At 26.1% G+C, this 23,644-nt stretch overlaps 1 long non-coding RNA gene across 2 annotated transcripts; it reads right to left on the bottom strand.

Annotated features, from left to right (window-relative positions):
• Nucleotides 1-16,421: 16,421 nt before the first annotated feature.
• Nucleotides 16,422-18,900, bottom strand: LOC112596411. Of its 2 annotated transcripts, none has more exons than XR_003114775.1 (3): nucleotides 18,798-18,900; nucleotides 17,702-17,839; nucleotides 16,422-16,630 (listed from the first exon to the last, which is right to left on the bottom strand). It is a non-coding gene; the product is annotated as an uncharacterized LOC112596411 (long non-coding RNA). The 2 variants fall into 2 exon arrangements; XR_003114774.1 differs by lacking the exon at nucleotides 18,798-18,900 and adding an exon at nucleotides 17,982-18,141.
• Between the last annotated feature and the right edge of the window lie 4,744 nt (nucleotides 18,901-23,644).

Genomic DNA, 23,644 nt, shown 5'->3' with positions numbered 1-23,644 from the left:
ACGATAGCATTGTTTAGATATAAATTTAAATTTAGCACGAAAAAGAGAAAAATTTTTGTAATCAGACAGAAGCTGAGAAGATTTAAATTTGGCATGAGCGCGAGACTTTGCAAATACTAGTTCTTTGAGCTCATGAGTGTACTATGAAGAAAGAAAGTATTTGCGAAATGAGATTTTTGGAACGAAGGATAAAATAGAATAATGGAGAGCATCAAGGAATACAGACATAAAATTATCAGGAAAGTATGACAGAAAAGTGTGTTCCCAGTTGAAAGGGTGAAGATTAGATTTTGAATCGACGATGAACATGGTTGTCGTTTTTTGAACGGTGATAACACATGGTGAACCATTTTTGGAGGTGATAGTAAGATTATGTTATCTTGCTGTTACCCGATGATTAATTTCTTGGTGGCAGGTTCGAAATTGTTGGCGTTTGAGCAAAGTTTTGTCACGTACAAGATCAGTCAGAGATAGTAGGCACAATTTTTTAGATTTGGCTAGACGATAGGATGAAAAAGCAGCAGACGCAGCATCATAAGAACTAAAGATAATTTTTAGAGCTTCTTAGAAGGTAGAAGTAGATTTTTCAAGACTAATGGGTTTAAATTCATTATGGACATTGGTTGAGGTCTTTGTAAAAATTTCGTGTTCAGTGCTTTTGTCGTCATTTATTTTAGTATGGAGATCGCTTGCGGTAGATTCAGGTAGATCATACATAATGACATTGAGCTTACATCAATCACCTTCAGTAAATTCATGTTGTATATCTGAGATATGGAAGGAAAGAATAGTTGATAGGTTTGACTCAAGAGCAAGTACTTTAGATTCAAGTTAGTATAATTTAGTACAAAGGTCAATAATTTCGAGTGAGAGGGTCTCAAAACATGAAGTAAGAACGTTTATACTCGTTTTAAGATCATTGCTTAATGTTTTGTGGCCAGCTAATAATTTATCTTAGGACATTCATATACACTCAATAACTTTGATGATGTCATAATTTAAAGCGCTGTTTTTAGAAATGGAAGATAATGAGGAAGTGAAACGAGTTACGAAAAGTGAAGACTTCATTTGTAGAAGTAATAATGGATGAAAAGATTTAAAGATGAGAATAGTTTGCAAGTACTGCGACACAATGTATATAGTTGATTACCTCACACGCAGTGTATACGATATGTGTGGGATAGATCTTATCTCATGTAATTATCGGTCGGTACGAAAATAAAACCCTTGGCACAATGCGACCTTTCGTATCGATAATAATTTAAGATAAATAACTTCCGTTTTTACAGTGGCCGTGTGTTTGAATGCGGAAACTTCAAAAAGTCATTTTTTATGGATTTTGGATAAATAAATTCAAAAATGATACTGGCTCACGGACGCACTAATAATGAAAAAATTAAAATAAAGTACGTAAAAAACTGTCAACTATTACAGGAGAAAAGTTAGAATAACTCAGGAGGATAATTACTATTTTCAATATATAATATTATGTATATATATATATATATATCCCAAAGAGCTTATGTATTTTTCAAAGAATACGTATATATATAAATCCTAAAAAGCTTATATGTTTCTCAAAGAGTGTATATATATCCCAAAGTGTATAAATATTATCCATAGATGTAAACATATTATGTCAATGAGTGCAGTATGTATTTTCAAAATAGTGTATGAATTCGTTATAAATGCTAATTTATATCTCAAAGTTTTTATTTACTTCCCATGAGTATATATATGCTTATATATGCTTCTTTCATGGGTGCAAATATATATACCAATGAATTTATTAATTTCCCATAGAGTTTATATATAATATATACCAGATAGTGTATATATTAGCTATAGATGAAAGTATATGACATATGTCATAGGGTGTTTTATCATCATTATACATATTTTTACATCAAATATAGTCGATCATCTAATATACGTATAATAATACCTTTAGCTTCTTTGGTGAGCTTTTAGTTTGGTTTTTTGTCACCCTTCCCCCTTCTTCGAAAGGTAGTTAATGATCCTGGCAAAATTATTAGAAAAGAAATGTTTATGTTGCGCGTATAAATACGTACAAATAGATTGAAAAAGATTAGTAAAAAATAATTTTATATTCTTAAAAGCCTTCTTTTGCTTGTGTGACGTCACGCCAACCCCCTTAAGAGTTTTTGATATGTGCCCCTTTGGTCGCAAAAATTCAGTGCCACTGCGTACAATTCATACTAATGATGTACTAAATGATAGAATAATATAATTTCCATATTTTTAAAAAGGAGGCTGACGTGACGTATGTAATCATGATTCTCCACAAAGATAACTATACTACCGTCTACTGATGTGCTATCGTAGTCGGCAAAAACCATAATAAATATGAATTATTCAAATATTCTCTTTTCACTTACTAGGCATCAATTTCCAATAAAAATTGTTTTTACTATGACAATAAACAAAGCAAAGAGATAAAAGTTGGATAAAGTAGGGTTGTATTTGCCCCACCATGTATTTAGTTATGGTCAACTTTATGTAACCATGTTCAGAGTTAGATCTTTTGAAAAATTAAAAATACAAATAATACCGAAAAATAAAAAAGATACAATGAATATAGTTTTTAAAGAAATATAGAAAAAATAAATAAATTAAGCTTTCCAAGTAATAATCTTAAAACTTATTACCAAGTACTTCGTGATACATAAACATAACAAATGCAGCCCAATGATCTAAAAATCTAAATATTCAACGAATTTGCAAAATACCATTACAAAAGTTTTTATTCAAAATTAACACACTATACAAACCCGTTCGTTAAAAATATGGCCTCTCTCTCGCCAGTAGCTTAAATTTCACGTCGACTCAAAATAAACTGGTATAAAGATCTCATACAATATATTAATAAGAATAAAAATAAGTTGTAGAGGTTCTACAATAGGTTCAGACAAAACGGTTTTCTCCTCAAGTGTTCCTACTCTTTCTCTTATCGTTCATGTTACTAATCATTATTATGAAACTATTTCTAATATATATTTTGAATAAATAAAAAAAAGTATTATCCATCATTTACTGTTTTACTAAGAAAAAATAATTACTGGCTATATCTGAATTTAATAATATTGATTGAAATATTTTATAAATATAAGAACATGTTGTTATGTTATATACCAACTTTCAATTCCCATAAATTATATGCATAAGTATCTATAATACTTTATAAAGTAATAAATTAAATAAATATTAATTATTTTCAATTCCTATTAAAATATTTAAGTAACTATTTTATGTAAGTATATTTGAATTAATTACTAAAAAAAAAAAAAATTCTGCGATCCAGTTTCGTCTTTATTTCAAATAATATCAATCCAACTTGATCTTATAATAATAAAAAAAATTGGTCTAGATTCTGCCTCAATAATAGACAACAGTTTTACAGTTGCATGTCAGTAATATGGAGACAACACATAATTCGAAGGTAGCGTTCTTTTACAATTTATAAACACCTGAAAAAAAAACACCTTAATAGGACACATTTCCAAGATCTTTACTTTTCAAGAGTCGCGCCCGTTAAGTAAGGAATCAAATCACGATAGTATAGACTATAGAGTATTACCAATTTCAAACACGCTAAACTTGTTTATGAATAAAACTTGATCAAATGAATTAAATATTTTCCTACAATTCTGTAATTAGTAAATATAGCACATACAGCATACCTTGAATATTTTGCAAAATAAAATATGTGGTTTTTGGTACCAAACTTGATCTAATTAGTGCTTTTTTTTTTTTGGGGGGGGGGGGTAGTAAAAATGTCTATAACTTTCCGTGGTAATCAAGAAAAAAAAAATTGTTATGCTTAACTAGTTTTTAATAAAAATTATTTCTTTAATTTGTTGTAATTCAAATAAAAATTTTAAAACAGTTAACCGTAAATACTTGGAATTTTTACTAACTTAATAAAATTATTTTCCATATAAAGCATGATTTTCAAAATATTTTGAGACTTTTGATTTATTTATAAGCATCAGAAACTTATTTTTTTTCTATAAAAGTTGATAATTATCACCAAATCAAAATTCTTGAAAATGTAGTATAAAATTCCTCGTAAGTTAGTATTACACATTTACACCTATATAAACATTTTAAAAATATATAAAAACAATTTTATATGCATTTGAAGCTCAATTTTTTTTTTAATTTGTAAAAATCACAAAAGTTTACCAACTTTAAGTATTTTTTAATAAAAAATGTATGAAATCTTCAAATTTTATAAGCTTAAATATGAAAATGTAACATCGTGGTCTTCGTAAGCAGTTTATACTGGAACTAAAAAATATATAAACACAATAATTTGTATATATATATATATATATATATATATATATATATATTATGTAGTGGAGGCTCATGGATGCTGGTGATGGAGGTGCGACTTTAAGTATAATACCCTTAGTCAAAAAAATTTTCAAATAAAATATTATAATAAAAACAATAAAATAAAATAATATATATTACTCGTATATCATGGACGACACTACAGGTCATCCAAAACTCATATTTAAGACTACAGTTGAAAATTGAAATGTACACGCATGTACGCCATGTAGGTACTATGTACACCGCACACGATTATAATTTATGAGTCTTAGCTTATTATAATATAATATATTATTTTATTAATATGATTAAGAAAAATAATCAACATTAACAATAGCAATTAGCAACCAACAACAACGAGCGTACACACAGTTCATTTTAAAAATAAATTATCCATTACCTATAGTAATATACTAATATTTTACTGTTTGAACGACGCTGCCGGTAAGATTGCGGCTTAAGTTTAATTCAAATTTTCACGGCACGGGACGGTCCGTCACAGCATGTAACAGCACAACAAAGCGTCAAACTATTCACACTTAACAGGCATCGTCCGTCATCCACTGTCACAAAATGTAGTCACTTATCACAAACCACTAGCGTATCAGTGTAGGTACTTAAATATTTATTGTTAAATGCAGCTAGATAGTCGTTTTGTGCAGTTCAGTGTTCAAAAAATTGTACAATGTTTCGTAATTTCTCAGTGTCAGATTTGGCAATTGTAGCAGTTTTATTAAACGAAGAAGAAGAAAGCAGTTTGAAGGATGTTCGACAAAAGTCTGAACGAAAAAGAAAAATTTGGGTTCATGATATTTTGAAAAATAGAAAAACTGAAGGTGAATTGCAACTCTATGTCATCATCTTGAGGATCACGAAGCAAGTTTTTTTATCCAAATGTCCAGATTTCAGTTTAACACACTTTACCTAAAAATAAAAAATGAAATTTCCAAAAAAAAAATACACAGTGTAGAGAGTCAATACTGACTAAAGAAAAATAAGGTGTTTGTTTGAGGTAAGTAATTTTATTATATTGAATATAAATCTAAATTTAATTTTTATGTGAGTATATGAGTTATATTTATAGTAGTATTAATGAGGTTATATCAAATTTTATAAAGATGTAGTTTTATGTTCATCTTATAATACCTATTTAAAAAAATTATTTTTATTTTAAAGTATTTGATAACATTTTCAATAACTTCAGTTTTATAAATTATCTTATTTACAGTATTATTATTTTTTAAGTTTAGGGAACATAAACCATATATATAAAATATATAATTTAAATGGAAAACGGTTAGAATTTGAATTAATTTAAAAAAATATATAAATTATAATATTCTATATTATTTTTAGGTTCTTAGCAACTAGAGATTCATACCAGACGATAGCCTTCAGTTTTTCATTAGGCCATTTGACTGTGCAAGGAATTGTCATCGAAGTATGTGATGCAATTATTTTAAAACTAAAAGAAAAATACATCAAAACTCCTCAAAAAGAAGATTGGGTGCAAATATCGAACGAGTTTTGAAAGATTGGAATTTTCCCAATTGTATTGGCGCATTATATAGAAAACACGTTATTATTAAAGCTCCCCTGAATAGTGGTTCATTATTTTTTAATCGTAAGAAAACATTTTCTATTGTGCTATTAGCTATTAGCATTAGTTAACGTTCAATACAAATTCATCGCGGTCGATAATGGTGGGTATGGAAAAAATAGTGACGATGCTATTTTATCGGCATCAAATGTTGGTAAAACTTTACAAAAAAAAATTAATTAAATATCCCTTATAGACAATGATCAAATATTGCGTAGTACAGATATAGAATTTCCCTATGCTATCATAGGAGATGAAGCATTTCCTTATAAAAATTATTTGTTAATTCCATACCCTGAACGTCGAAGACGAGACAAAAAAAAAAATATATAATAAACGAATTTCAAGATCGACAAAAGTAGTCAAAGACACATTTTGTCAATAAATTTCGTATTTATCGTAGAAGATTAAAAGCATTAGATACCAAATAATGCAGATAACATAATTATGACCACGTGTATTCTACATAATTTTATTAAAAAAGAAATTGGTGAAATTCATAGCAGCAACAGAAATGAAAATATGTCAGAATTTGAATTATCAAATAACTTACATTAATTTCCAAAACATAATACATAATACACAAAAACAGTCATTTGAAAATCAAGAAAAATTCAGATTTTTTTAACTCTCCCACGGGAAAGTTACCATGGGCATAAAAATTCAACTTTATTCTTTTAAAACTGTGAGGTTATACTTTAAATAAAAATAATTGTACTTTTTTTTATATTTATATGTTTATTCCCTGCTTTTTAAAAATAAAAAAGGAATACAGTTAAAATAATTTTTATATGTTTAATCCCTGCTTGTTTTAAGAATAAAATATTACACAATATATAGATGAACAACAGTTTCGTATGTGGTTAGAATCGGGACCGATACCGACCGCCCGTTAGAATATTTTTTAGATAAGAACTGAATAACTGGGGTCGTTATAAACAATGAAATTGTATTAATTCTAAACACTGTTACAGCTTTAAATGAAAACAATGAAAATGCCACTACCTCTGTTAATCCAAGTTCCAATATTAATGAAAATATTTCAAATATACCAGCTAAATGTCAAGAATTGCTTAGAAAAATGATTAATTTAGCTTACATCATAGATGAAAAACAATATCCAGAATGGTCAAAAGAACTAGATATCTTAAATAATGTCCATAATAAAATAAGTGAAATGGTTGTAAAGAAAAATGGTTTAACATTGCTACCTACAAAACCTAGTTTAACAATATTATTAGATTTACCAAAAAACCATAAAAAACCTAAATGAAAAGACTAGCTCAACCTAATTTGTATTTATTATCATGATTTTTTATTTTATACCTATAATTTTACTTTATTGATTTATTCATTTATATTAAAAATTGACGGCTAAAAACATTATTATTATTATTATTATTATTATTATTATTATACTTTATTGAATTAATTAACAAAATAGAATTAAATATATTATATCATTATTATAATGTTTAATATAGGCGATATTATCATATTGTGTGAAAACATTAATAAAAAAAAAATGATAACATTTTGGTACCGTAATCGAATGCATTTTAAACGACCCAAATAACCGCGCCGAAACAAAAAATGACTAATATAAGTACGGTTTATAGTTTATAAATTCGGTAAAGTTCGATATAGAGTTATCAAATTTTTTATTCATTCGAATTTGAACCATATTATGAGTACCATCAGTAACAAATGTCAATTTCTAGTTTTAGTTATAATCTTGTTCATAAAGATATCTGCAATACCTACTGTGTAATATTGTATTCTTCAGTATGAATACAGAAATGTTAATTGAGTTAGTTCGCAATCGACCATCTCCATATGACATGAGTGATAAAAAGCACACTAACTATCTACACAAAGAACTAATGTGGAAAGAAATCGCCAGAACGTTGGATCAACCGAGTATGTACTGTTTTATTAAGATATATACATATATTTGGTACTTAATAAGTACCCGAATAATTTATTTAGGTTTCGGGTTTTGGGTGCTAGATGTATTCGGGTGTTCAAACACCGAAATAAAAAATTTAACAAATGCTTGGGTTTTAATAACCGTTATTATACAGGTTAATATTCCCAAATATTATTTGGGAATATCCTCTAATAAAGGCTAAACTCCCACAAAAAAATTAAAAACTGACTTGTTGTTTATAATAAAATATAAATTCCTACTCGAATGCGCAAAATTTGTTTTAGACCAAACACACTTATAAGTTATAATACTTATAACGTACAATATAACATATTTGTAAAAAACTACAAAAACCAAAACAATGGGAAATTATCAGGTACCTACCCATTTATTTTATTGGAGTCATTAGAGTCCTTGTCATTTATGTAAATGAACTTTTACATAACAGATATATATATATTATATAACATAGTAGCCAGTAGGTACATAAATATATGATTGTATACTTGGAGCATCAGTTAATTACAATAGATTTTACGCCAAGATACTTTATGAACATTATCTTACCTTTATCAATATTACTCATACATTCTTCCATTTAAACCATATTACATGCATTATCGGTGGTTATTGTCAATATTTGACAATTATATAATCTACAACAATCAAAAAGCGTTCTATTAATTACATAGTTAACCTGACATAACATAAATGTAATATATGCATATATTACAAGAAATAATTTAATATCGGGTGATTTGGCTTTATCAGCATTAATTATTAATGATTTTATTGGATTTTTATTTTTAAGAAAATGTTTATTAAATTTACTAATAATTGATTTTAAAATTGTTCTTCGGGTTATATGGGTTTCGGGTGTTTGATTTTTTTAAGGATTTTTAGGGGTGTTAGGGGTTCCGCTTAATTCGGGTGCAAAGCCCTACTTTTAGAAGTTTGCTTGTTTGTCAATAATCATTAACAACCAGTGTTCCGAACATCCACTAAAATAATGAATTTGTTACGTTTACGTTCAACCCTTGAAAAAAGAATTCTTTCACTTTCATAATTTAGACTTAAAAGCATATACATAATACTATTATTGCTATATGTTGAGCCACTGAAATTTACATATTTAATTTTTATAATTTTTCATCGAATAAAATAATCAATATATTTTATACATAATATATTTATTAGATGGTAAATAAATTTAACGTCTTAAATATCGTTTAAATTAATTAAAATTATAAATGTCGTTCACATTCACGTTTGAACTTGAAAATAAAATGACGTTAGCGTATCGTTCATTATATAAACGTGAACGTGTGAATGTGCATTCATGAACGGCGTTCTTTCCAAACAGTGTTAAAATAACACTAAGAAAATATAAATTTATTCTTTAGCAATACGAGTATATATTTAAAATGTATAGTGACATACTTTGAAAATTCGACAGTTATTTATATAAGGATATAAGTTTTATAATAATTTTATAAAGAAAAACTTAATTGTAAATAGATTTTCTGGACCTGAGATATTAGTATGATGATTTTATTTTTATAAAATAAATATTTACTGTGTTTTTCTCTCCGATTACTGGCATTGTTACTTATCGGTACACCGCAAGCGTGATTCAAAGAAAATAAATTGGCAAAGAAAAATAATAATAAACAATTTATAATTTTGGCAATTTCGCAAATATTACCTAGATATAAAAATAAAGAGATTTTTTTCAATACTATGATTTTTTTTTAATGCATATTTTAATAGTAGGGCATAAATGCATGCATATTTTAAGGTTTTAAAGGCATAAAGTCTCTAGCCTTATTAATAAGTTTAAAATGTCTGTGTATACCGACATATATAATACGTAAATGTATATAATTATTTTTTTAAATTTAAATTATAACGATCAAACGGTTCTTACATTATAGAACAAAATTTTTATCGATAGTAATTAAAAAAAAATCCAAAATTTTATATGCTTAATTTTTTTTTAATATTCCTATGTATACAGATTAGTCATTCTTTAGATGGTAGCAGTTTTAAGTATTAACGTTTAATTTTTTTTTTTTAATTTCACAAAAAAAAAAAACAGAATCAATTTTGTCAAAAACTGATTTTGCGTAAAAATTCCCGGTTTTTCTTCATTTTTTTTTTCGTTTTTCCCGATTATAAAGAAAAGTATAAAGACATTTAAATTTTGGCACTTAATATATCATCTAGATTCACTTTCTATCAGAAAATATATTGAAGTTATAAACTAAAGCATTATTTAGGCTACTTATAATAAAACATTAAATACCTAAGTAAAATTATTAATTTAAAGTAAAATTTAAACATTTTAGCACAAATTTGCAAAAAAACATAAATTAACTTGAGAGATGCCTTTAGAAAATCGTCCAAAAAATTAATAACTGTTTCTGGTCAAAACATAAAATTTGTTAAGAAATAGAAATTTTTCGATGAAATAAAGTTTTTAAAAAAGCATATGACAAATTAAGAATGTATCAGTAATGTGAACAGGGTTAGTGATGAAAATACTGAGTTATCAATTATTTCAAATAATGAATAAACTAGATCAGAATATATGAATGAGAATTCAGATGGTTCACTTGAAGTTGGTGAAGAAATTGTAGTGCTATTATCAAATGAGAGTGCAAAAACATCTGCCATTTCAACTTCACAACCATTTGCGAAAAAAATTGAAAAAAAATAAAACAAATATTGATCCTAGGTACGATAATACCTCAAAATACATCACTTACACTTATGAAATTTATTTTAGAAAACAAAGAAAAATACCCGAGTAAAACAGATCAAAAATTAGACGCTTTGGATCAAAATTCTTTTTATCTATTTGTTCAACGGTAAAACAGTTTTTTCCGTGTTTGCAACATGTTGCTAAAAATACAATTTTTTCAATAATATCGGAATACATAACCACAAACGGCATAAACATATTTGAATACTTTTACAAATCAACAACTGGTTCAGCCATATACTAATTTTCAAAACATTGAAACATCAGCAAAAAATGCATGTCAATTTTATAGCTCTGTTGCTACTACTTCTTCGACTGGTATTTATTTTCAGTCAAATACAGAAGAACACATTTAAGTTTTTTTATCAAAATAGTGCACCTTAATATTTTTAAATTTAATTTATATTTTTTATATTGTTTTAATTAAAGAAGAATTTTGTTTTTTTATGTTTCGTATTGTTATATTATATTATTTATATTTTAAATGTGGAATATGAATAATATGATTATGTTTTGTAAGGTTTTATTTTAATTGAATACTTTTTACTATATAATATATTTATATTATAGACACAGATGAAAAATTATTTATTTTGTTGTTTTATTATTATTATAACTAATATATTATCATTCATGTCTCAACATTTTATAATTTGTTTTGATTTATTTTTAGTTTTTATAATTTTTTTGTATAAATTGATATATAGTACCTCACATTATCTAATTTATTTTAAAAATATGTATAAAAAATAGCACAAAAAAAACAATATGAACTTAATATGAAGGATTCTTGTATAAATGCAAAGAGTAAAAATAATAATATTCTATTTTAGATAAATCAAAATGAGTATAATACAAATTGTACTTGGAAAGGAAAACTGAAAACTTAAACATTTTCGTTGTATAAATTTGAATATTTTTTTACCGGTGTTTGCTGGTTTTTGTGTTCACACTGCACCGACACAAACCAACACGAACCGGACCATCAAAACATTGTATGGAATGATGGTCGGTCGGTCCGGTCGGTGTCGGTCTGTTCCGTGCGGTAACGTACTTACCAATGTGAATTATCTCATATAAACTAATAATATAATATTTTGTCGTGCCGTTTCGGACTAGTGTGAAGTGAATCATGCTTTAAACTTACCTGCACGCACAAGAAAGCAGTGCCTTCGTTTATAATGTACGTATTCAGAATAATATTACTTGAACGACGCTGCCGATCGTCCTGACACTGCTCGTGCTTGCATGCGTATGCGTACCCATACTATGCTCCTGCCTCCTAGTATTTGAGGGAAACAAATTTAATATTCGCAGAAGACAAAATACTACATAGAAATTCAAAATTTGCAGTTTTTATAAAAATTATTTTTTTAAATATAGAATTAAGAATATTCGTCAATTTTCTTTTTTTAATTAATTTTAGTAGGATCGTCCTATCAAACGGGCCTCTGATTCTATGGATAAAATTTAAAAACATTATTCATAGAGACTTAAAACTTTTATCTATAGGTATTCATTTTACTATACGCAATACATTATTTTAAGTTTTTCAATGTAATAAATTGAATTCTTCTATTACTCTGTACAGTGTACAGTGTATACATTAAAATATTTCACTTAAAAGATGATGATTAGTGTTCAAGAATGAAATCGTATTTAGTTACAATAAATGTACACATTCATTTTTGTATTTATAGCATTATTCAATTATTTCAATTAAATTTTTTAAACATATTTTGCACTCATCGACATACTGATATTATGTATTATAATTTATAATATGTATAATTGCACGCTCGTACGCCGCATAAATGTGTTGTGTACAACTACTGCCATCTATGAGAAAAATGTACGGCAGACGTGTCAAATTTTACGTTAGAGTACTCGTACAGATGGCGTAGAATATATAAGAATATTTGCACAAACATAAAAATTAATTATTTTAAGATAATATTGTGCTGCTCTGTTCTCATGATAATATTTAAACTTTACCAACATATTGCAAATTAATATGCGCCATTGAATTTTTTATATTTCTTTGTAACTGTACCATACATTTATTTTATGCATAATTTGCCCTATTAAAAGTTCTGTATAGATTTTTATCCCATTAAGCACAAATAGGTACGTCGTAATTTTTTTGTTATTATTTAGAATAAAATTTCTTAATTCTCTTCATAAAAAAGTTGGCTACATACTTGAGTTAAAATAATGTGTATAATTTATTAATATTTGATAATAATCTAGTTACTCTACGGATCAAGCGCAATAAGTTATGCATTATGTATTGTTACCTGGTATCAATTAATTACCTACATACGTATTAACTATATATTGATTTACGAGACAGGCACTATAAAATATTTTATAAAAATAAAAATTTAGGGTACTCGAGATAACAATAGACTCAATTTGCTATGTACATAAATAACAAAAATACAAACTATATAATTTTAAGTGTTACAACTTACAGTACTATCATTGGGACTTAAGGTTAGGTACAGTAATATTCAATTGTTAAAGATTTTGATAAACTCTGTGTCTCTAATCTCTGATACAAGACTTAAAAAAACACGATTTTTCATAAATCTTAGGCAAAAAAATATGAACTATGAATAATAATACTTTTACTTCAACTATTATTTTTTATCGGAAAATATTAATTTTTTTTTTTTATTCTTTTATTGCAATTACGTTTTACAATACCTTATGTCCTTTTATTGTATAAATTAAAATGAATTATATGCAATTCAACTAGTTTGAAATGTAAATTATGCATAATTATTATTAAAAACATTCCATGTTTTTATCTTGAATTCGGTAATACGGTATGGTGTAGGTACAATTTAACTTAATACAATATTTATTTTTATTAACAACGTCATCATTAGTTATTATTCCAAAATCTGTGATTATATTAATTTTATACCTAAACCGTAACATTTGGATTTTTTTTCAATCGTACAAAATAACATTATAAATATAATAACAATATTGTCCAGAAATTTTATCAATTATCGTTTTATATCATTAATATTTTTCCTTGAAATAATTTACTTGCTGTTTTTCGATTTTCATTCTCGTTACCCAAACCTTTTAACGACTATGCAATTAAATAACATTCGTTATGAATAAAAAAAAAAAAAAAATCATTATTAATTAAATACGATTAAAACATTTTTTTGTTTTCATCATTCACATGCATTAATAATTATTATGATTTTATATTTTGTTAAAGGATTGCAAATTTACTATAATAATAATATTACCTATATTACATTACATTACAAAATGGTAATAAAATATGGAACAAACGTCATAATGTCGTACTACGGAGTCGCTATAATAGTAGTAATTATTATTATCTTCATTTTCTGTTTTCTTAATCATGACAATTGTCGAACAATAAATTATGTTTTCTGCGGTGCAGTATACTTACTGTAATACACAACACGATTATTATTATGTGTAGAAGCGCAATTTCCGTAGAATTTAGTTATCATATAAAATACATAACATAAGGCATACCTATAGCATACACAGTGTGATTCATCAATCATCAAGTATGCTTATCTTAATATTTTAATTTAATAATGAATGTATTCAAATTCTGATTTTTTGAAATAAAGAGTGTTCCATGTGACATGACTTCTGTTTTCATATTATGAGAACCCCCTTTTATAATATAAATTATTTAATGCATCATTTTTTTTTTTTTTAAATTTAGACTTACCTAATTTAAAATTCAATTAAGTAATTTCTCAGTTATTAAAACTTTAATAGTAAGAATAATAGATCTAATAAAAACATAAAAAATAAATATAATATTGAACATAGTATTTATTACGTTAAGTCTATTTTTATAAATTTTAAATAACTATTGATAAATATTAATTACTAAAATGTTCAAATCACCATAGTCCTTACATTTTCCAAACCCATAACTATTATGAATACATTATTCTAATACACAAAATTAAATAAATCGAAAATTCTTTACTCAAATATTAATTTTAATTTACTTAAATGTTCAAAAAAATTATCCACTATATAATTTACAGAAGAAAAGAGTAGTTCTCATTTAAAAACAGAAGTATGTATCTCTACAGTACACATTCAAAAATCAGATTCTGAATAACTATATTATTGAAGAAAAATTTAAGTGAGCATTCTTGATAAACCATTCTGTACGTATTCCATTTTATCGTAGCAATACGATAGCATAAAAGACGATCATTGTTTCAGGGGAAATATTACAATATAATATTATAATATTAAATAACTTGTTATATTTTATTGTTATTATATGGATAGATACGTGAATGAGTGTTAAAACAAAAACGAATTTTATTTAATATTGTTTTAATAACTACGTAGATATTATAATTATATGTATGTAGTAAACTTGTTTCGTTTTAAATAATTGTTTGGAAAATTGAGGCAAAAGAAAGGAAAAAACCGTCTGCTACTGCAGGTGTGTCGCCGCGGGTGCACTAAGTATTACCTACCATTACACCTCATATTATAGGTACTCATTAACGTTGCGCTCATGTATATGGCTGGATAACAAAATATGGTAAAAACGTATACTGTCTATCGCACACAAAATCTCCAAAGAATTGATGTGCTCTTATCGTTAATTAACGTTAAAAACAGGAAGGCATATTATATACAATCCCAATCCCATGCACTAAAGCCATTTTTTTCGTATAATAATAATTTACATAATAAAGGGGGAATTTATTTTTCTAACTGATTATTTTCTCAACCTTAGTTATAAGGGTTATCACAAAATGATAAACCTTTCGACTTGCGCGTATACTTTTCTAAGAAAATCAGAAAAATCGTTGTTATTTATGATAAAAAAAAAAAAAAAAACATTAATATTTTTATAATATACCAGTTGTTACGCTACATATTTAAGCTAACAACGGTCGTCATTAGTTTTTATTATTATCTATAGTGCATATAAAAACTCATTTTATAATAGAATAGTTAAAATAAATTTTGTTTGAAATTTAAAATAGCGAATTACACAAGTTTATATCTGTGTATAAAATAACAAATTATTAGATGTTTTCATATCTGTTAAATAAGAACTATTATAACTTATAAGACGTTTACTCAGACCTATATTTAAATCGATACCTATGCAATTAGATTATCATTAATCGAATTAATGTTTAAACTTTAAACTCGATTAGCACCTTTGAACAGTCCTAACTATAACAAAATAAATTTTAATATTCAATTAGATAGCAACTATTTACTTTTTAATACGTAAACTTACAAGTGTGTGTGTGTGTGGGTCTGAAAAGTTTCAAATTACTATAATATTAATGAACAGTCTGCTAAAAAGGTAAGGCTCCAAACAGTAAACTTTAATAGCATATTTACCGAATTTTACTGAATCCATAATTATATTAGGTAACGGAACAGAGACTTTAGAGTAATTTAGACAATTGCTTCTTAAATCGAGATACGGTTTTAGCAAAGTTCGGCTTATTACATGTATAAGTAATATATAAATATAATTAGTATTTAATGTAAGCTTACAGTTTTCAGAATATATTTGAAATTTTTAAAATACATAAGTAGTTAAAATATTATGGCATAGTATATTATTATAGTTGTATTAGATAAGCATACATTATAAACGTTGTATTAGGTACCTATCGAATTATATGAAATAAAATATACTTTTCAAAAATACAAAAAAAAGTAAAAATATATTATTAATATAGGTAAGTTGCGGTGAAAAATTGAAGGAGAATAGTATGTACACATAATTAAATATATCTAACGAGTACTGTAATTTTCTTCAAGGCTCCGAAATCAAGCTCTGTACCCACTACCCAACACGGTTTTATTAGAGTAATAGTCTTACAATGTTGATCGTGTCTCGAACAAAGTTTGTCATTTCCAAGACTAAATGTAGACGTTTTATCGTCCAAGCTATTATTTTTTCCACCTTAAAAATATAAATGATTATTTAAACAGAATAAACATTTCTAAGTATTAAGTAACAATTAACAAACATACATTTCACTTACATTTTTTTTTAATAGTAATATTCTATAATAATATATAAAATAATAATCTTATAATACTATATTTCTGAATATAAAGTATAAACGATACGCGATACTACTGTTATTAATATAAAATATAATTTTAGTACAAAACAGATAGTCTTGTAAATTACTAAATGTATTATAATATAATTACAATAATAGATAGGTTTTATGCACTTATAAAAAACTTTTACTTCTCTATCTCATTTTAATCAAGTCCTGACCTAAACGTTACATAGTATAAACTATTATATATTATACACATCGTTATTATATCATACATAAGTATCTATAATGTGAATACCTTTACAAACTTATACTGTCGTAATATCATATTAAGCCGAAATGACACATAGTTATCGATATAATCAACTCGGAATATAATAATATGGATATAATATTATACATAACTAAACAGATATTGATATGATCTAATTAATTAGGTGTAAAAATGTCACAACAAACTATAACTAAAACGACACTCTTCTCTACAAACCGCTCAGGAATTTTTATAGCAATTTGCGATTCGCCCTGTGTTAGTATATTATATTGTTATTGCAAATGTCTCGCGTGCATGTTTAGTAGCCTAATTTGAACGAGCTATAATATTATTTCTAGCGCTTTAAATAATATTATAATGATTAAAATAAAGTAAAAAAAAAATATAAGTTTCAAAATAAAATACCATAATGTTTGTTTACTTAAAGTGATTATGCCACGGGTCAGATTTTATAGATCAGTTAGTACCAATGCTATGCAGACACGGGTATGACAAAATTATTATAACCACGATTTTCGTATCAATAATATTTTTACACCATATATGACAACGAATAGTTACCAGGCCGTTTTAAATCTCTTTTTACTTTCAACGATATTTCGTATCGGTGTGAAATAATATATAAATAGATAAATAAATAAAAGTGTATATAGGTATATAATCGGTGTAATGTATAGCTAATACATACATCAACAATGATTTTATAACGGCGGCCAATTGTCGTAAAAAGCAACATGTGCTTAAGTCAGATGAGAAGATGAAAACCTTGGACTGCAATATTATACACAGTACGATTTGTTTTGGTTTATTGGAAATCAGACAATATCTGAAAAATATAATTAATTACTGTTCACATTTAAAGAATAAATAATATTGCTATGATAAGCGTAGAAACATAAAAAAAAACCATATTTGTTTTTTAATATATTATTTATGTAAACAAATGATTTAGAAATTCCTTTACGTACTTGCCATAAGATATCGTTCGGTTCGCAATAAAAGAATCACTCTGTATACCTATGCATTTTTAGAAGCACCCATACATATTATGTAATGCTCGCGCGTGTATAATGATAATAATAATAATGTGTGCCCCGTGCATTCTCTCGGAACGCCGTAAAATAAAAAAAATTAAACCAGCGACGTATTGTTGTTGCGCGTATTTATATTATATGCGCATGTTATATTATATTACCTAGCTATATACATATTATTAAATTATATATTTATATACGTTCTGTAATGGGACATAAATTTTAATCGCGCGAGAGTATATATTAAGGCGGGGCGAAGTTTTCGAAATGCTTCTAACTATATTTCTGCTGCAGCGAGACGTTTGTGCCGGTTAAAGTATCGAAATAAAAATATATATATAATATCCCGTTCACCCGTCGTATAATTGTATATAAATATATACACAAGAATGTATTAAAACTATACGACCGGTGCTTATTTTTGAAATGACCACAAAATATGTTTATATTAAGAAATTATAAATTTATATTTTGAAGTTTAAGAAAAATTCCAAATAGAAATTTACAATTTAATTTTAAACGATATTTAAATGAAATAAAAAAATGAAAGAACATTTTTTACATAGCGTTTTCAATCACTTTAATATTGTATCCAAATCATTAAATCCATACAGAACAATCATACAAGTTGGTTATAATATGTGTGTTCCATTCCTACAAAAATTATCCAAAAATACAAATAATATTACTTTGATATTTTAACAAATATAAAAATGTATATTTTTAATCTCAATTAGCATAAATAATTACTTTAATTAGATGTTATGAATCACTTCCAAGCCTTTTGTTACTTCGATTTAGCAATGAAAAATTGAATTCAACACGTATCACGCAATTTACTTATAGCAAGAAAGAGTAGATGCTTAACTTTTTTTCACTAGTTTTTGAATTAATGTTTCTGATGTTTTGATGAACTTAATGCGGATAAAAAAAAAGTAATAATTTAATATTTTTGATGAGTTTAATCAGTTTTATCAGCTTAATGTTTATTAACACAATTATCATTAATTATAAAATATACCACATACCTAATTTACTATGTATTTATTAATATTATTCTTACACTTATCACTTGTAAGTGTATATAAATGAATTCTCAAACATTTTTTTCGGATTGCTTAAATTACTAAATAATAATAACAAACAAAAATTAATTTGATAAACTTTGATCCTAGATACAATGTTATATACACATGCTTATATTATATTTATAATAATATTAAATGCTATTATCCATTCATCGGACTGTAAATAGTAAAATCTCTTTCTACTTAATATATAATATTAAATTATATTGTTAATTATTTTCTAGCGACACTCAGTTTATTATGCTCGCAAATATTTAGCTATAAATGTATCGACATTGCATATACACTTTATAATAATATATTGGATTGTATGTGTATTGCATGTAGAAAATATTCAATAATTGTTTATATTTTCTAATGAATATTTATGATATCGTTTTCCTTAACGCGTCCAAACAGGTTTTTGTTGATTAATTTTAAAACACATAACATACATATACATACGAAATCATGTATAATAATAATTATATAAGCCCCAAAAGTTTCTATAGATGGTGAAATAAACAACATAATATCCTTTTACAACCAGTACAAATGAACGACGGAGCATATTGTGTTATCATATATATGTTAATAAGGTTCTTTTGGCGAGAAAAAAAATTCGAAATTCCTAATTTATTTATAATACGATATTATTTAAATAGAACCAACTTAAAATATAAAAATTTACTTAATTATATGTTTATATTAAAGGTACTTTTAATAATATATTGTTGAGCTGCAAGTTCGTCGATTAGGCCGATTTCGTTGCAATATTTATTTTCTTTTATCTCATTTGATTTTTTTATGTATATTTTTAATGCAAGATTTTACTTAAAATTTATTTAATGAGATCTTGACGAGAAAAGATTTTTCAATTTATTCAAAAACACTATCTCAGAAGAATGAGATAATATAATTTGCATCATCAACATATTATTATTTTATATTAATTTTTCACATGAGAAACTGGTTTTATTTTAATAGTTAAAATTACCTTTTTTTTTATAAAAAAAAAATATAATATACACGTTATACCCAAACAATTTTTTTGACAAGATTAGTGATATAACGCCGTTCCAAAAGTAAAAACGAAATTTTTTCATTTATTACGATGGTCTACAAATATATTATATATATCTAAGCGTGTAAAATCTCGATATCCACCACGTCGACCGTTAAACAATTTGTCCAAATTTTTAAGTTCTATTAATACTTAAGACTATCGTTGGATCAATATTATAGTTTTAAATATAACCTACCACACGTATGCCTCCTTAAGATTCCATCTTAATGGGTCCCGAGCGATGGTTTCTAGTAAAAACTTACTCAGAAAGTGTAATATAATATCATATACAATATAAGATTACATTTTCATTATATCCTGTATTGTTATTATGACTGCTATTATAATTATAAATAGTAGTTAGTGACCACTGCAAGTTCACTGAAAAACTGAAGATATAGGTACTTTTACACGTGACATCTTGTATAGTTCAATAGTTATATACTTATATGTATAAAAAGTAAAAATCCTACCAGTTACTTTTTCTTTTATTTGTCCTAGTTTTTCGATAACTTCTAAGTTCATATAAATCTTGAGATTCATCTTTACTTATATTTTTTTCAGTCTTTGTGATGTTGTCTTGTCAATATAATATAACGATGACATCTCGTGTAGATTTCAAGTTTTACTTGTAATTTATAGTACAAAATAATATTATGTGCGAAAGACGATGTTCTAATAATTATAATAATAATAGTATATCCTAATGATGACGCGTGTTGCATACTTGCGTGTAGTATAAGTTCAAATAGTTCAAATAATACGCTCAATCTTCTTATCGAGTAGCGTAAAATAAAAAAAAATTAAATACATTATTCAATACGTTCGGTGATTTGCTGCCACTTAACATTTTCATATAATTATCGCCGAAACGATAAAATAACAATTAAACTGAAAAAATTGTACTTTTACGCCGAGAGAATATATTCATACTATATAAAGCCATATTTTTGTTCCCCAAGGCATATGATATACTGTACCACTCTTAAATGTCAATATTACTACAGTTAAACATTTCATCTACAGTCTGACTGTGCGTATATATATATATTTATAGATTCTTCAAAGTTTCCTAAACATTATTTTAAACTAAAAATGTTAGTGTATAGCAATAAATAATAATAATAAATTGAATTCTTTTTTTATAATCAGAAATATTTATTAATACAAATATATATAAAAGTAAACAATAATAAATGAATATTGATGACAAATTAAAACACGGTTTATTTAAAATAATTATTTTTCTCATTTGAAAATAGACAAAATTGTTGAAACATTCCCCCGATTAATCAACTTCAAACTCACTTATTATTTTTTTTTTTTATGTCTGTTTTTATTCATACATTTAATGAACAATAAAATAAATGTTAAAATAATTATTTTCTACAGAAATTAATTCCCTACCTATTTTATTATAATAATTGGACTTGAGTAATATTACATCAGATTTATACAGTTTATTATGACCAACACATGGACATGCGTCCTGCAAAGTGCAGACACCATACGCCATGCGATTTTACACAATACATACATACTTGTAATATGTTAAAGGTATGCAAAACATACCAAAAATGTTTTGTTGTACATTAAAGTAAATAAATTATAGATACAAAATTTAATATTCAAACATAAATAATCTTAACTTGTAGAAACTATGTATTAAATATTTAAAAGGGCTTAAAATAAAATAATTATGGTATTTTTAAAATATACTATTGCATATATTATTATTATTATTGTCATATACGATATGCCTCTGTAAGTATATTTCTCACTTGACTCTTCATTGGTATTCGAAAAATATTGTATCCTTCCACAATTATAGTTTGTCTTCAAAATAAATCAAACATTTCTACCAAAAATATGTTATTAAATTTATTAATTCCGACCAATAAGTGGATATCGTATAATAATAGTAATAAGGAGTATATAGAAGACAAGTTTCAGATCTTGTACAATATTATTGTAGTGGAAAATACGTACTATATTTTGTAGTAATATTAACATTTACTAAGAGCTTTTTGAACTGCAAATATTTTCTTTTGAACATCAATTTTCCCTACACTCTAATCTAAAGTTGAAATTTCCCGCGGTCAACACTAGCACTAATATAAGTAGTCACAGACAAAATATTACATGTATTGGGTGTTAATTGATATAAAATTCTAACGAAAAAAAATCTTGCCTACTTCAAACCACTATAAAACGAAAACTGCTAAAAATCACCTTACAATGTCATCGTGGTGTTTACGAGAATCGATATGCCAAACATTAATATATTATGCATTTAGATAATATAATATGTTTAATAATTTAGATGTACTAAGTATCCATAGATGTAGATAGCCTTACAGGCTAGGAATGTCTTATAAATATAATAAATAAAAAAAAAATTTAGATTTAGATCTTGATACGCTATACACACACACACTGCATAGGCGCAACTCATAGAGTGTATCTTCAAATAAAAATAATTTGTTGAAGCAATGTGAAGGGTAAAATAAAAAAGAATATAAAAAAAAAAAAAAAACAGTCGTTTGTGGTTAATGGGGTTGGTATAAGAGAGTAACGCAACCGCGTATAGTCGTCGTCGTTGTATACCTTGCGGCCACGCAGCATCCTCGTCGTTGTTTACACCTGACCGAAATCCCACGATCTCGGCAGCCCGTCAATGCTATGTTTATTTTAACCCTTTATGTCGTTTCTCTCTTCTCTACACACACTATTACCGTTATTATTATGCAGATGTCGGCTGTACTGAGGTCGTTTTTCTTACTCTCTCTCTTTTCTCTCTCTCCAACGTACGTACACATACACACATACACTTTGTGTACACTTATTTACTCTGTAGTATATAAAGTATATAAACACGACAAACGATAGCATTCTTTCGACTAATGGAGCAAACCCTTCGACGACAACGACGAAGATGACGAAAATAACAAAAAAAACACACACACACAATATATTATTATTATATAATTTATATTTGCGCTTCGAAAATAATCACCTTTTTACATTGCTCCTACTCACCCGATGACGGTATATGTTATAAAATTATTATTATTATTATTATAAAAATCCCTCTATTGCCAATGATTTATGGGCGATGGTTCCGGCAGTGGTGGTGGAGGCATTATTTGGTACCGTGCATAATAATATATTATATATATTATATTGTTATCATTTTATACAATAAGTATATATGGGTATATAGTACGTAATATAGTAATTCACGTCGTTGCAGAATGGTTGCATGGTTTGGGGGTATTATATAGGTTTATAGTGTATGTAATATTACAGTTGATGACTATTTTTCAATATTTTGAGTAGACTTTTGCAAATTATACACAACGGACCTTTAACAAACTGCAATTTATAAGAATATAAATAGTAACTTGTTACAGACTTTATATATATATATATATATATATATATATATATATATATATATATAT

Source organism: Melanaphis sacchari, unplaced genomic scaffold, assembly GCF_002803265.2.
Source record: "Melanaphis sacchari strain LSU unplaced genomic scaffold, SCAv2.0 Contig31_pilon_pilon, whole genome shotgun sequence".
NCBI classification, from domain to species: Eukaryota; Metazoa; Arthropoda; class Insecta; order Hemiptera; family Aphididae; genus Melanaphis; species Melanaphis sacchari.
This window is presented reverse-complemented; position numbering and strand designations above follow the sequence as displayed.